Genomic DNA, 16,897 nt, shown 5'->3' with positions numbered 1-16,897 from the left:
AGAAGAAGATGCGATCATTTCATCTATTATCATGAATGAGTATGGAATAGAGTCTCAAGTGTGTCCTCAAAAGGAATGTATCTTAGAGACCATATTACCACCATTGGACTCACCACATCATTCCAAACCTTCCAAATTTCTTGACTCTTTATTACCTCATGAGTGTACACTCAAAAGTGTCCCACTCTAAGCCCTTCTATCCAAATGATTCCATGAGTTTAGAATTCTTGGATGCTAGCTTAGAGCTCCCTATCCATGGAGTGCAAGAGAGCATATTTCAAGTTCAAGGGCTCTCAGCTGGGCCTTCAAAATACTCTTCTTACTAGTAAACCATGTAATGGGATGTTCCAAAGACAAGATGCAAGAATGAAAATGTCTCAAGGAGTTCCTCAAGTATGCAATGCAAATGAAAATTAAGCTAGAATGAGATGCAAAGTGTAGCTATGTTAAGCATGTATGAGAGTGTTACAATCTAACTGTTAGGCTATATGATTTAAGCTACATGTAAAAATGAAAGCTAAGATAAGCTAGAGTTCCATGGATGAGAGAATGTAGACAAGGAGAGAAGTTCTCCACAAAGCTCTAAAGAAACCTATTAGAAAACCTGCAGCATAACAATACTCAAAAGATGGATGCTTTGAGGGGGAAAGCTCTCTCCCTTTTAAAGTCATACATATGGTAGAGATCAAGATGAAGATGGTGGATGATCAATAGTGGAATTTGAAAAGAGGAGTGATCCATGTGCACACACAAGTCAACCAATAGAATATAAGTTGACTTGTCATATAAGAAAAAAGTCACAAAGCCTTTTTTTTTAATTGTAAAATAGAAAAAGGACTTTATGTGTGCACTTTAAGTGGGTTAGAAGAATGGGGTCTTTTATTTAATTAAAAGGGGGCATGTTCTTTTAATCAAATAATAAACTTAGGATAGCATAGTCAAACTATCGGTTATAATCAAATAAATTGATTATTAGCAATTTGGTCTATGTAAATGATTAAATTAAATTAGCCATAATGTTGAGAAGGGGGCTAATAGTTTAGATGACCATTTTTAGGTGATTACATTTTATCCTCTTTGACTAATGCGTGATTAATCTAGGAACACATTATGTCAAAGAAAATAGAAAGCCAAGTAGGTTGTGATAGATATAGATATTTGATTTTGAAGAATGAAATGTAGAAAAAGATAGCAAGTCCTGAATGTACAGCCTAATAGTGGTAGTACTGAACACTAGGAAAAGATGATGTCAGAATTCAAGAAGAATGCTAACACTTAGCAAAGTAGATAAATCGAGAACAAGTGAGAAGATCAAACAAATGCTCCTAAGAAATAGATAGTTGTAGCAATCAGTGATAGAGTATTTTTGCCCCCTCAAGATTGAAATAGAAATGAGGTAAGGGATGCAAAAACTGGCTAGACATGAGAAAATTAGAATATAGCAATGTCCAAGATGATAGATAGATGATTAGAACCCAAGAACGATTATAAGAAACTGATAAAATTCTCTAGTTTGACTAGAGTTGACCTTGAACGATATTGCATAAAAATTAGGTTAAAATGAGTAGAAAGGTAATTTTGGACATGAAACAATGAATTTAAGTAGATATGAAGTATGCAAATGATGAAGACATGAAGAAGTGAAGATGCCCCAGTGATGATTCAAAGATTAGACCTCAAAAGGTCAGCTAACTGCTCAAAAGAAAGTAGAATTTTAAAAGACAATTTTGACCATCAAGATAAACTCGGATTTGGATTTCAATCTCAAAAATGAATCCAAGATGTCAAAATTATTTAAGAGGTCAAAACTTTATATAATTTGATGATAAGATAGAAAAGAGATGAAGAGAAAGATTAAGAAGGTGAAAAGACATGAACAAAAAGAAAGTAAAGAAATATATGAAAGGAGTTAGCCGATATGTCTGCAAAAAGATGAAGAGAGAGCTCTCCTTATATGCAAGAATGCAAGACTGAGCTAGAAAATGAACCTAAAATGAAAGCTAATATGAAAAGTTGTTTACCAAAAAGAAGTGCATAAAATTTAGACTCTTAATTTCATCATTGAGCATTTATTAGGGACATCATGAGATCATACAACCATCACTAGTATAACTATGAGGATATGAATATGATCAATATCAGATAGGTATGTGGAAATCCAATCTAAGCATTAGAGACATGTAAGTCAAGATAACTACGTGATTAGATTCCCTAAGTTTAATTTAGCAAGATTACACTTCTATCAAGGCATAAGCACCAAGATAAACCCTGAGTGCGGTCTTGTGAAACAATCAAGGATGATACATTTGTAAGTCAAAATGTTGAATAGCTCAAGCATAAATGCTTACACCACTATAGACAAAAAAAGTATACCCACAAGTAGAAATCAAGAAAATATGTTCCATGCCCCCAGTCTTCTAGTCAATGACATCCTCAAAAGACAATTAGGGAGGGAACACATGGAAAAGAAGTCATCATAGACAACACACAAAGTAGATAAAGATCAACATAGCTCAGTCATTTAAGTGTTAAAGTGTGTGTGTGTAAGTCACTTGGTCATTTCTTCAAGACTTGATTCTGATAGTGAGAAATATCGTGACATCGAAGACCATAGGTAAACTATCTGAAAAGTGTTGAAAATCACTTGATGTCAAGGTGGGTGAAGTGTTGAGAAACACTATTTTGTGAGTTGTCAAAGGAACCCTAGTGCACAAGAATACTCTAATAGGCTAAGTAGCTATGCCCTCGAGACGAGGACAAGAAACAATTCCAGGCTAGGAAATGTGTAGTGAAATGGATGATTGAGACTGTTAGACATAGGTACAAGGGTTTCAAGTAGTGCCTATTTCTAGGTTTTCACCACTTGACAAATTTTTTTCAGGACTTTTTTCAATTTTTTTGTATGTTTAAATTTTTTGATTTTGATGGTGATACATCAAAGTGCCTATTGCTAGGTTTTCACTAAGATGATCATTTTTTCATGATATTTTCTAATTTTTAGGATTTTTTCAGCATCATAAATATATATAGGATAGTTGAGTAGCAAGACTCTAAGCATAGAACTTCATCAAATGTAGGATGTTGATAGGCTCTACAAGTTCTTCACCCTCTAAAGTAGACAATTGATAAGCACTAGACCCAAATAATACTACGATAATGTACAGACCTATCCAATTAGGTTCAAACTTTCCTTTCTGTTCTTGATATTGCTGATTTTTTGGATTTTCTCTAACCACAAGTTCACCAACTTGAAATTCACGAGGGTGAACCTTCATGTTATATTGGGTAGACATGCACTTCTAATAAGCCCTGATGTGATCAAAAGAAACTTTGCGGCATTCATCAAGAGTTTCCAGTTTTTGTACTAGCATAGCTCTATGGTCTTCGTCAGTTACTAACCCATGCAAGGAGATACACAAGGAAGGTATCTCAACTTCTAATGGGAGAAAAACCTTAGAGCCATAGACTAGAGAAAAGGGCGTAGCCCCTATAGGAGTACAAATAGAGGTTCTATAGGCCCAAAGTGCTAGATTTATTTGCAAGTGCCAATCTTTCCTAGACTTGTGAACTATGCAGTGTAGGATTTTCAGTAGTGTATTATTCGAGGCCTCAGCTTGGCCATTCCCTCGGGGATAGTAAATAGAGGACCAGTGTTGCTTAATTTGAAAATTTTTGCATAGCTTCTTTAAGTTCTTATTCTTGAACTACCCTCCATTATCTATAATAATAGAGGATGGGATACCATATCAACAAATGATGTGATTTAGTATAAACAGGGCAACATGTTTGCCTATAGTAGCAGATAGTGGTACAACTTCAACCCATTTAGTGAAATACTCCATTGATGTGATGATGAATTTGTGACCACTGTATGAGCTTGGATGAATCTTTCCTACTAAGTCAAAGGCCCATTACTGAAATGGCTAATATGTCACAGAATGGATTAACTCTCACCTAGGAGCATGTATCAAGTTCCCATGGAGCTAACATTTCCGCATAGCGCACAGTATCAACTTGCATGGTGGGCCAATAATAACCCATCCTAAGTAGTTTTTAGGCAAGTGTAAGGCCATTAGAATGTGCCTCACAAATGCAATTGTGGACTTTGACAAGTGCCTTCTCAGACTCTTCTAGCTCTAAAAACCTAAGCAGTGTTCTGTCTAGACCCTTCCTATACAAGTCACCAGAAACCAAAGTACAATGTGAAGCATTACGAAGGAATTGGAATTTTTGGTTGTGTGTGAGGGTTTGAGGTATAACCTAATCACACAGGTAGGCAAAGATAGTCATGTAGCAAGAGGAATCATGACCCACAACAATGCAGATCACCTAGTTATCCAAGGAATCATAGGTAGGGTGACGTAGTTCTTCCACTAGGAACTCAAATCACGATTCATGTTCTTATAGTTGGAGGATATATGCTAAGGTGGCGATAGCATCAACAACCTTGTTTTCTACTCTAGGAATCTATTGGAAGGTTACAAAGGTAAAATAATTCCTTAGAGCATCTATCAACTTCTTATAAGGGATCAACTTATCATCCTTCATTTGGTATTCATTGTTTACTTGGTTCACAACAAGTTGAGAATCACCATAGATGTGTAGTTTAGTTATCCACCATTAAGGAGCCATTTTGATCCCATTTGTTAATGATTTACATTCCACGATGTTGTTTGTACATGGGAACATGATTTTGTAGGACTTTGGGACCGTATAACCATGAGGGAAAACAAACAAAACACCCGCTCCAGCTCCATTCTGAGTATGAGACCCATGAAAAAATATCTTCCATGTCCTCTTAGTAATATACATGATTGAGGCATCTTGAAACTCAATTTGCATAGGTGTTGTATCTTGGAGTGGAAAGTCATCCAACTGGTCAGCTATGGCCGATCCTTTGATTGCCTTATGTTTGACATACTGAACGTCAAATTCAAAAAGAATCATCATCCATTTAGCAAGATGACCAGTAAGTGCAACTTTACTTAACAAATATTTCAAAGGATCTATCTTAGCAATCAAGTGAACTGTATGCGCCAACATATAATTTCAGAGCTTTTGAGAGGCAAATACTACAACAAGGCATGCCTTCTCTATACTTGTATAGTTTATTTCATAAGCTACCAAAGTTTGACTGATATAGTATATGGCTCTTTCTTTACCCATATCATCACTTTGGGCTAAGAGTGCTCCTAGAGAAGAATTCGTAGCTGAAATATATAGAATCAAAGGTTTTCCCAGAATGGGTGGCATCAAAACTGGAGGTTTTGCCAAGTAGCCTTTGATTTGATCTAAACTCTATTGGCAATCACTGTTCCAAATATGGGTAGATCCTTTATGCAGATTTTTATTGAAAGGTTGACCCTTATCAGCTAATTGAGAGATAAATCTTCATATGGATTGTAGACATCTTTGCAGACTTCTAAGATGACTGATATTCTTTGGTGGAGGCATATCCATGATAGCTTGGACATTTTTGGGATCAACCTCAATGCCTTTTGCTGAAATGATATACCCTATAAATTTGTTAGAAGTGATACCAAAGGCACATTTTTTTGGATTTAGCCTAAGTTGAAATTGTTCCATATGTTCCAATATCAGACTAAGGTCTCCGAGATGTGTGTCTCATTTTTTAGATTTAGCCAGTGTGTCATCAACATAGTCCTTCATGTTTTTATGGATCATATCATGAAATATGGTTGTCATTGCTCTTTGATATGTAGCACCAGGATTTTTAAGCCCAAAAGGCATGACATTCTAGCAAAAGGTACCCCATGCACATGTAAAAGCTATCTTTTCTTGGTCTACTAGAGCTATCTTGATTCTGTTATCATCAGTATCATCAGTATCTTTTCAGATATATCTGCTAACTGTATGGAGGTCTACATGGATGATATTACCGTTTATGAGACTACTTTTGAGAAAGAAAAAGCCAATCTAGAGATGGTACTCAAGTGATGCCAAGACTACAACCTTTCCCTAAATAGTGAAAAATATTTTATAATGATGGAGGAAGGTGTAGTATTAGGCCATTTCAATTCATCTAAGGGCATCCAAGTAGATCCAACAAAGATTGAAGTCATTAGTACCTTGCCTACACCAAGAAAGCAGAAGGATATACAAATTTTCTTAGGACATGCTGGATATTATAGAAGATTCATTAAAAACTTTAGTCGACTTGCAACACCCCTCTATAACCTATTATAAAAGGATTCTTAATTTTCCCAGGAATCTCATTGTGATACATATTTCCTACAACTTAAAGAAGTTCTTACCACAACACCTATTTTAAGAGGACCCAATTGGGGACTGCCTTTCCACATTCATATAGATGCCTCATAATATGCTATAGGTGTTGTGCTAGGATATAAGGTAGACTCAATTGAACATGCCATTTATTTCATCAGTAAAAAATTGCAAGGTGTAGTGTTTAACTACACAATCATTAAAAAGGAGCTACTTGTAGTTATATATGCCCCTAATAAATTTAGGCACTATATTATTGGATATGAAATATTTCTCCATATTGATCATTTTTCTATAAATTATTTAGTGAACAAGCCCACAAGCTTAGTGATGCAGAGTATGCAGCAAAAGCACCAACTCTTCTTCCAACTCCGATCAACACCTTAACTTGCTTCCAACCTCCAAACAGCAACTAGGCTTTCTTCCAAGGTTAATGACTGACCCAATGGCTTCTAACATTGGTAGACTCTACCTCAAAGTGGACTCCACTTCACAAGCCCAACCCTCAAACCTAGGGTTCACAAACAACTTGGGACAATCACACCTATTACGGATTCCCTAACACCAAATAGGCTTAAAATAGAAAATATTTCTTAGATTGGGTTAGAACTCCATTCCTATGATAGAAATGGTGCTTACTAACTCAAAATAACAAGAAAAACCCCCACTTTGAAGTTTCTCAACACCCAACACTGAAAATTACAAATTGTTACCAGCACTTTTATTAGAACAATTCCTAGTTTCAATGGTCAAACTCTCAAAAAATACAAAGAAACATACAATATTTTCACATCACCAAACACCCTTCAACTACTCCTATGAGATTCCAAAAGATCAATTACCAACTCTACTCCAGCATCAAGTTATGCCCGCTTTGTGTCACAGTCCTAAATGGCCAGTTTAGGCTGGGTTACAAGGAAAGCATAAATAAATGGGTTCAAAGACTTGGTTCAACCCCTTGGATCTCTTCTAAACCTTTTATTTTTCCTTCTACACCCTTCACTTGGGTCAAATCAATCAACTTGGGAGCGTGATCCTTCGTTTTCCTTCAAAACTAGACTAGACATAAGACTATGTTCAGCCTAGGGCTTGCTGGTAAAAATAGGTGCCCAACTCCTACAGCCCTGAAACTCTTCCATCTTTAAGTCACCTCTCCTAACTTTCATTCCACAAAGCGGAATTGAAATCCCACTGTGGGTTTGCAAGTTAGGAGGCCATCTTGTTGAAACCCTCAATGTGTAGCAATTTCAGACCTACCTCTACTAAAACAGGTATAACTTTTAACCCAGAATAGATAAAAACTTCAAACCAATTGAATTAGAATTCTGACTCAGTCCTCTTTCGAAAAATATAAGATTTGTACCGCTACCAATCCGTACAGTCTATACAGAATTGAAAAAATAGGGAAAATTACAGAATTTCTGAGTTTTATTCACCAAATGCTGTCCACCCGTCCGTACCATGGCCTTCCCCACGTGTGGAGACCTTAAATAAGTGTCTTTCAACAGTTATAACTTCCATTTGGACGGTTGGAAGACCATAAAACTTCCTTTTTTTAAGTTTGACAACAAATTTGCAAAAATTGCTCTTTAGCAACTTTTTGCATTTTGCAACTTTTTGCACCTTTGCATTTTTTTTTTACACACCTTCAATTGAAACGTGTCCTAATGACTCAAATCCACCTAAAACATCCTAAAAATAGTAAAATACTCAAGAATTCATAAATAATGACTCCTTGGTTACAAATGGTCACTTGGCTTATAACCACACCAATGTGCCATTGTACCTTACAATTGAGTCTTCATTACAAATATGGACCAAACTTCATTCCTAACAACTCTAATGCACTAAAAACATTGAATTCATGCCTAAGAGCCTTAGGTGCCCTGCACCATACTCCCTAGGCCAAAAGAAACTCAAGCCTCTTGAGTTGCTAATGTGGACACGTTGTATCCCATCTTCTTTATAGTTGATTCAGGCAGCCAACTTGCATCTTCAACTGGTCTACCTGTCCATTTGATGAGGTAGTCCATGTACACCTTCCTCCTAGTCCTTTTTCTTTCTCTTTTATCCAAAACACTTTCTATAGTGACTACCCCTGCCTTGGGAAGAGAGTTCATGATCTCTTTATCTACTGTGGTTGATTCAATGCCACTGGTTTCAGTCTGAGAACCTCTGTAAGGATATAAATCAGAGACATTAAATGTATTGGAGAGCCCTATGTCTGGTGGCAACTCCACCTTATAGGCATTGTGTCCACATTTTTGCAAGATCCTAAAAGGACCTATTTTCCTCATCATCAACTTAGTAAACTTACCTTTAGGAAGCCTCTCCTTTTTAAGGTTCACCATAACCAGATCCCCTATTTCAAATTGAAGATCTCTCCTCTTAGTATCTGTTGCTTCCTTATACTTCATTGTCATTTTCCCTAGCCTATCTTTGACCTCTTGATGAATTTCCTTCATCACCTCAGCAAAATCACATGCTTGAGCACTGGTTCTTTCCATAGATTTGACATCTCTGACCTCCATTACCCCTCTAGGATGAGTGCCATAAACAATTTGAAATGGGCTCAATCCGGTTGTCCTATTCATTGAATCATTATAAGAAAACTCTGCTTGTGCTATGAATGAGTCCCAAGATGATCCATGTTCCTTAGTAAGGCATCTTAATAGGTTGCCTAATGATCTATTAACCACCTCCGTTTGGCCATCCGATTGTGGATGGTATGCTGATGAAAATGAGAGGTCTGTACCAAGTTTTCTCCACAAAGTCCTCCAAAAGTGCCCAAGAAACTTAGAATCTCTATCCGAGACTATGCATAATGGTAATCCATGTAGTCTTACTACTTCCTTGAAAAAGATACCTGCAATATAAGAGGCATCATGACTCGTTTCACATGGCAAAAAATGTGCCATCTTGGAAAACCGGTCTACTACAACACAAATACTATCATAGCCTTGCTTGGTCCTTGGCAATCCAAGTACAAAGTCTAAACTTACAGCATCCCAAGGCCTATTTGGTATTGGTAATGGGGTGTACAGTCCTGCATTAGAAGTCTTTCCCTCTGCCTTTTGACAAATCACACAAGTCTCTACAAAGTTTCTTACATCAGTAGGCATCCTAGGCCAGTAATAAAATCTTCTTACTAGTTCAAGGGTCTTGTCCAATCCAAAATGACCAGCTAGACCCCCATAGTGCTTCTCCTTTATAATTTTCTCCCTCAAGGATCCTCTAGGGATGCATAGCTGACTCCCTTTGAAGAGCAATCCTTCTTGCAGCATGAAATCTGCATAAATGCTATGGTACTGCCCTGTCATATCCCTGCAGACTTGATGAACTTATTTGAAGTCTTCATCACTTTCATACATGTCTTTTATGGAGTGGAATCCCACATTCTCCAACCTCATTTCTTGAATGGTCAAATTCCTTCTACTAAGGGCATCAGAAACCTTATTTGCCTCCCCTTTTTTATGCTTAATAGTGAAGGTGTATGATTGAAGGTACTCCATCCATTTCACATGCCTGTGGTTCAACTTTTCCTGTCTATTCAAGAAACTCAATGCATGGTTATCTGTATAGACAATAAACTCCTTGGGCAATAAATAATGTCTCCATTTTCTTAGAGACTGAACCATAGCATACAATTCTAAATCATATGTAGAATATCTTTGTTTTGCTTCATTTAACTTTTCACTAAAGAAGGCTATTGTCTTACCTTCTTGACTTAGGACTCCTCCTATGGCCCTATTACTTGCATCACATTCAATAGTAAATACCTTCTTGAAATCAGGTAGAGCAAGGATGGGTGCCTCTGCAACCCTTTTCTTCAAGTACTCAAAGGACTGATCAGCGTCTCCTGTCCATGCAAATTTACATTTTCTTCCACCCTTGATTGTATCAATCATAGGGGCACACAAATTACTGAAACCTCTAATAAACATTCTATAAAAGCTTGCCAAACCATGAAAGCTCTTTACCTCACTTGCATTCCTTGGTGTAGGCCAGTTGAGGATTGCTTCCACCTTTTCTGGATCCATCTTGAGGTTGCCCTTGGAGATGACAAAGCCTAGGAACACCAGCTCTTCTTTCATGAAGACACATTTATTCAAATTTATCTTCAATTCCTTCTCCCTGAGTTTCTTCAAAACCAATTCCAAGTGTGTTAGATGTTCCTCTTTAGATTTGCTAAAAATCAATATATCATCAAGATATACAACAACAAAATGATTGATGAAAGGTTCCAAAACTTCATTCATGAGTCTCATGAATGTACTAGGGGCATTAGAAAGGCCAAAGGGCATCACCATCCATTCATAAAGTCCCTCATTAGTTTTGAAGGCAGTTTTCCATTCATCTCCTTCCCTTATTCTGATTTGGTGGTAACCGCTTTTCAAATCAATCTTGGAATAGTACCTTGCCCCTCCTAGGTGATCCATCAAATCCTCCATCCTAGGCATTGGGAACCTATATCTGATGGTTATCTTGTTTATGGCTCTTGAGTCCATACACAACCTCCATGTACCCTCCTTTTTGGGTGCCAACAAAGCAGGGACTGCACAAGGGCTGATGCTCTTTCTTATGAACCCTTTTTCAAGCAACTCCTCAACTTGTCTTGCTAATTCCTTGTTTTGTTCTGGTGTCAACCTATAGGCAGGCTTATTAGGCAATGTAGAACCTGGAATAAAGTCAATACAATGACTTACCTCTCTAAATGGTGGCAAGGTATCAGTAGTAGGGTCTGAAATAACTTCCTTGTATTTATCCAAAAGCTGCCTCACTTCCTTGGGTTCCACATTCCTTATTCCTAATCTGCCTTCCTCCTTTTTCTCCTCTTGTCTTGGCTTTACTACAATGGCAAAGCATGGGGTGTTCTTCACCTTGAGAGTCTTCAAAAACTTCTTCTCCCCAGCCATCATTACACTAGATGCATGTTGGGTCTCCTTTCCATCTTCTAGCAATGGTGTCATAGTGTACTCCTTCCCATTTTTGGTGATGATGTAGACATTGTTCCTCCCATCATGCTTGGAATTAACATCATACTGCCATGGCCTACCTAACAACAAATGACAAGCATCCATATCTACAACATCACAAACAATTTTGTCCTTGTACTCCCCAATTTGAAATTCAACATTAACTTGTTCATTAACAACAACTTGCTGCTCCTTACTTAACCACAAAAATTTGTAAGGGTTAGGATGAGGTGACCTCTTCAATCCAAGCTTATTTACCATCTCTATTGATGCAATATTATCAGTTGAACCAGAATCAACAATTACCTTACACACTTTACCTTTTACCTTGCACAAGGTCTTAAATAAGGTCTTCCTTTGGGGAGGTTCTTGTTCTGCAACTGTCTTCAGCAGGATTCTATTGAACATTAAAGATTCCCCTCGCTTTGGATCAGCATTCCCTCTTGCTCCTTGGTCACTTTGTGCATCCTCTTCTTGAGCCAAGTGGATTCTTCTATCTCCTTCTTGACTACTGCTGCCCCCTTTCTCTAGACACCTAGAGGATCTATGCCCTGTTTGATTGCAGGTAAAACACCTTCCAGTGAATACCCCTAGAGTCCTTCCTCCAAATCTTCCTCTCCCATTAGGTCTCCTACCTCTAAATCCTCCTCTAGGATTGGATTCTCCATCTGATTTTTCTTGACTGCTGCTAGGTTCACCTTGAGATCTATTAGATGAACCTCTGCCCCCAAATCTTCCTCCACCTCTGTTATTTCCTCCTCTCCCTCTTCCATGGGAATCACTTCTCCTCTTGAGTTTCTCCTCAATCTTGAGGGCCATTTGATAACATTGGTGGATGGTCTTAGGATTGAACAAAACTAGTTCATCCTTGATGGAGTACTTGAGCCCATTCAAGTATCTTGCCAACTTTTGCTTTTCACTTTCAGGAACTTGAGCCCTTAGAGTGAGTTTATGAAACTCCTCTGTATATGCTCCTACATCCAAGTCCTTTTGCCTGAGACTTTGCAACTTTTGATGCATTAGGACCTCATAGTCCTCTGGTACAAACTGTTTCTTAATCTCTGATTTCATTCTCTTCCACGTGGCTATGGGTGCCTTCTCTTCCTCTATTCTCTCATTTTGAAGAAAATTCCACCAACTAAGGGCAGATCCTTTCATCTTAGACTTAGCCACCTTTATCTTTTGGTTTTCTGGCACATTATCACATTCAAAGTGATTTTCAAGTGCTTCAATCCAATCCATGCATTCTTCTGGATTCAACTTACCACTGAACATAGGTAGGTCTGATCTTTGATCCTTTCTTCCTACCCTTTCTAGGGCCTCCAACATGGCTCTTTGATCTGCAGGCATTTCATCTCTAACCTGCCTAGGCTCTCTAACTTCAGTCCTTTCTTCTTCTCCTTCAGAGTCTTCCATGACTCCTCTAGCCATCTTGCCCTTCAATTTTTCCAATTCTCTTTTCATGCTTCTATTTTCTTCCCTTACTGCTCTACTTTCTGCCATTTGTTCTTTGACCAACTTGGCCAATTCCACATTTGTGATCCTAAGAGGTATCTCCCTCTCTCCTTCCTCATTATCTGACATCTTTCCTCTCTAATCAGGCTCTTAGTGGCTCTGATACCACTCTGATGCAGAGTATGCAGCAAAAGCACCAACTCTTCTTCCAACTCCGATCAGCACCTTAACTTGCTTCCAACCTCCAAACAGCAACTAGGCTTTCTTCCAAGGTTAATGACTGACCCAATGGCTTCTAACATTGGTAGACTCTACCTCAAAGTGGACTCCACTTCACAAGCCCAACCCTCAAACCTAGGGTTCACAAACAACTTGGGACAATCACACCTATTACGGATTCCCTAACACCAAATAGGCTTAAAATAGAAAATGTTTCTTAGATTGGGTTAGAACTCCATTCCTATGATAGAAATGGTGCTTACTAACTCAAAACAACAAGAAAAACCCCCACTTTGAAGTTTCTCAACACCCAACACTGAAAATTACAAATTGTTACCAGCACTTTTATTAGAACAATTCCTAGTTTCAATGGTCAAACTCCCAAAAAATACAAAGAAACATACAATATTTTCACATCACCAAACACCCTTCAACTACTCCTATGAGATTCCAAAAGATCAATTACCAACTCTACTCCAGCATCAAGTTATGCCCGCTTTGTGTCACAATCCTAAATGGCCAGTTTAGGCTGGGTTACAAGGAAAGCATAAACAAATGGGTTAAAAGACTTGGTTTAACCCCTTGTATCTCTTCTACACCTTTTATTTGTCCTTCTACACCCTTCACTTGGGTCAAATCAATCAACTTGGGAGCGTGATCCTTCGTTTTCCTTCAAAACTAGACTAGACATAAGACTATGTTCAGCCTAGGGCTTGCTGGTAAAAATAGGTGCCCAACTCCTACAGCCCTGAAACTCTTCCATCTTTAATTCACCTCTCCTAACTTTCATTCCACAAAGAGGCATTGAAATCCCATGGTGGGTTTGCAAGTTAGGAGGCCATCTTGTTGAAACCCTCAATGTGCAGCAATTTCAGACCTACCTCTACTAAAACAGGTATAACTTTTAACCCAGAACAGATAAAAACTTCAAACCAATTGCATTAGAATTCTGACTCAGTCCTCTTTCCAAAAATATAAGATTTGTACTGCTACCAATCCGTACAGTCCGTACGTAATTGAAAAAACAGAGAAAATTGCAGAATTTCTGAGTTTTATTCACCAAATGCTGTCCACCCGTCCGTACCATGGCCTTCCCCACGTGTGGAGACCTTAAATAAGTGTCTTCCAACAGTTATAACTTCCATTTGGATGGTTGGAAGACCATACAACTTCCTTTTTTTAAGTTTGACAACAAATTTGCAAAAATTGCTCTTTAGCAACTTTTTGCACCTTTGCATTTTTTTTTTACACACCTTCAATTGAAACGTGTCCTAATGACTCAAATCCACCTAAAAAATCCTAAAAATAGTAAAATACTCAAGAATTCATAAATAATGACTCCTTGGTTACAAATTGTCACTTGGCTTATAACCACACCAATGTGCCATTGTACCTTACAATTGAGTCTTCATTACAAATATGGACCAAACTTCATTCCTAACAACTCTAACGTACTAAACACCTTGAATTCATGCCTAAGAGCCTTAGGTTCCCTGCACCACTTAGGAAGATTGACTCCCTGGTTGTTACTTATGTAAGAATTTGATATCACCATAGTTAACAAACATGACAAGGCCAATGTAGTAGTTGACTTTCTCTCTTGATTGCATGTACCTAATGATCGTATAGCCATTGCCAATAGTTTTTTTGGATGAACACCTTTTTATATTATCAACAAAGAATCCATGGTATGTAGATACTACTAATTACCTATCCACAAGAAAGATGCATGTCCACTTCTCTACCAAAGAAAGAAAGTTACTAGTTGAAAAGAGCTTTAACTACCCTTGGATTGCTAGATATATTTTTATACCAAACCTAATCAAGTAATGTGTCGATGTATAAAGGAGGTGTATGCCATGATGAGCCCTATGGAGGTTATTTTGCAATTAAATAGACAACCTTTAAAATCTTGACAATTGGGTACTATTGGCCAAGTTTACACAAGGATGCAACTAGATACACAAAGAAATATGACAAGTATCAACATATGGGAAGATCCACTAAATCAGATAAAATGCCCTTGCACCCTCAAGTAGTTGCACCCTTTGATAAATGGGGGATTGACTTTGTAGGACCTATTGAACCTTCTTGACAAGGTAAATCCTATATTCTAGTTTTCATTGACTATGTAACCAAGTGGGAAGAGGCTAAAACCATGAAACACCATAAAAATGTTTCCAAATTATTGTATGAATCCATCTTTATACAATTTGGAGTCCTTAGGGAGTTGACATTTAATCAAGGAGCTCAATTTACATCGAATTTGATAGCTGCTCTCATACAAGAATATACTATTTGACATGGTAAATCATCACCTTATCATCCACTAGCTAATGGTCAATTCGAAGTTACCAATAGGGTGCTAAAAGCCATTCTCACTAAAATAGTAGCACTCCATAGGAAGGATTGGGACACAAGCTTTCTGGTGTTACAGAACCACCTAGAAATCCACAATATGTTTTACTCCTTTTGAGCTCATCTATGGTAGGTCAACTATAATGCCTATGGAATTTTAATACAAAACCTTAAGAACTACTTTGGAGCTTGGTATGGAACTTACTATTGCACAACAAGAACACATTTTGAGTTTAAATGGGCTTGATGAATGATGGAAATCTGCATTGAATGACATTGAATTCATCTAGCATCAATAGAAACAGTGGCATGATAGGTTTATTAAAGAAAAAAAAATTGTTGCAGATTGGGAACTCCTTTATGACTCCAAGTATCAACACAATCCTAGGAAGTCTCAAACTTGCTGGCTAGGATCGTATGAGATTATTGTTGTATTTGTAAATGGAGTAATCTAGTTGTCTATTATCGACCCTATTTGCTTCAAGTTACTTATCAATTGGAATTGCCTCAAGCTTTACAATAAACTAGTTAGTTGCAAGGATTTCCTACACATTCTAGCATAGTGAGGATATACTTGTTCATGTAGCCATCGAGTTTGGATCTTCTATCCCGACTTTTGCTACTTCATGATTCCATTTAAGGCTTTCATAATGAACATTTTCATTTTGAAAGTACTTTATCCACCATGCACTCCACTCTACCTTCTCAGTTTCCCATCTTTCCATTCCATCCCGTCACTTTGTCAATTTTGATGATCTTTTCTAGAACACTTTTCCTACAGCACATGCTAGGTATATGCCACATAACCTTGCATATATTTTATTTTATTCATTTTTTGTTAGAAATTTGTGTTGTTTGAATTTATTTACTCTTGCATATCCTTGCCTGGTGGGACTCATGCCTTTACTTAGTTGGGTGGAGGGAAATATTCATTTTCAAATAAATTGCAAATCACATGTAAAGTTATTGTCTTATGAAATGACTGTTATCACATGATGATGACTTATCCTTCTATGATTGTGTCATTATGAAATTAAGGACATTAAAAGTGATTACTTAACTTTTAATGATAATTTAAGAATGTGTTTGGGGTGGTAGACCTATACATGAGTGAAAATAATGAAACTTGGTGCAAGAAGGATATCATGAGATATTGTGCATTAAAATCTTTAATTGTATGCCATTTTTTTGTCTAAGATATCTGGTACCATAACATTGCAAATTTTGATTCACCATTGTTGAGCTCTAAAAAGACCATGAATTTTTTTCAAAATTATGCCATGCATAACAATGGGTGGAGGTCTTTAGAGAAATGAATCAGTTGATCCCAAGGTTTTGTTAGGTGATGTAGCTAGTTGTGAGATGTTTAGGAGAAGAGGATGTTTGGACTACTACCTCAGTCAAAAAGGATTTGATGAAGAGATTTCTCTTCTATTCATGAAAACTTTAAGATTGGATTTGAAATAGTTAAGGGCCACATAATTGAATTTAGAAAAGATGTGGTAGCCAAAGTTGTGGAAAGAGAATTAACAAGAAATCAATTGGGACATGTGAAGAGTTTTTACAGTTCAATGAGGTACAGACTATGTTGGTCGGACCTAGAGGCCATGGTGTTGGACATAGGGAAATGACCTACTAGTTTT

This window comes from Cupressus sempervirens, chromosome 4, assembly GCF_028749045.1.
Source record: "Cupressus sempervirens isolate cs-2001-9-10 chromosome 4, ASM2874904v1, whole genome shotgun sequence".
NCBI lineage: Eukaryota > Viridiplantae > Streptophyta > Pinopsida > Cupressales > Cupressaceae > Cupressus > Cupressus sempervirens.
Note: the sequence above shows the minus strand (reverse complement) of the source record.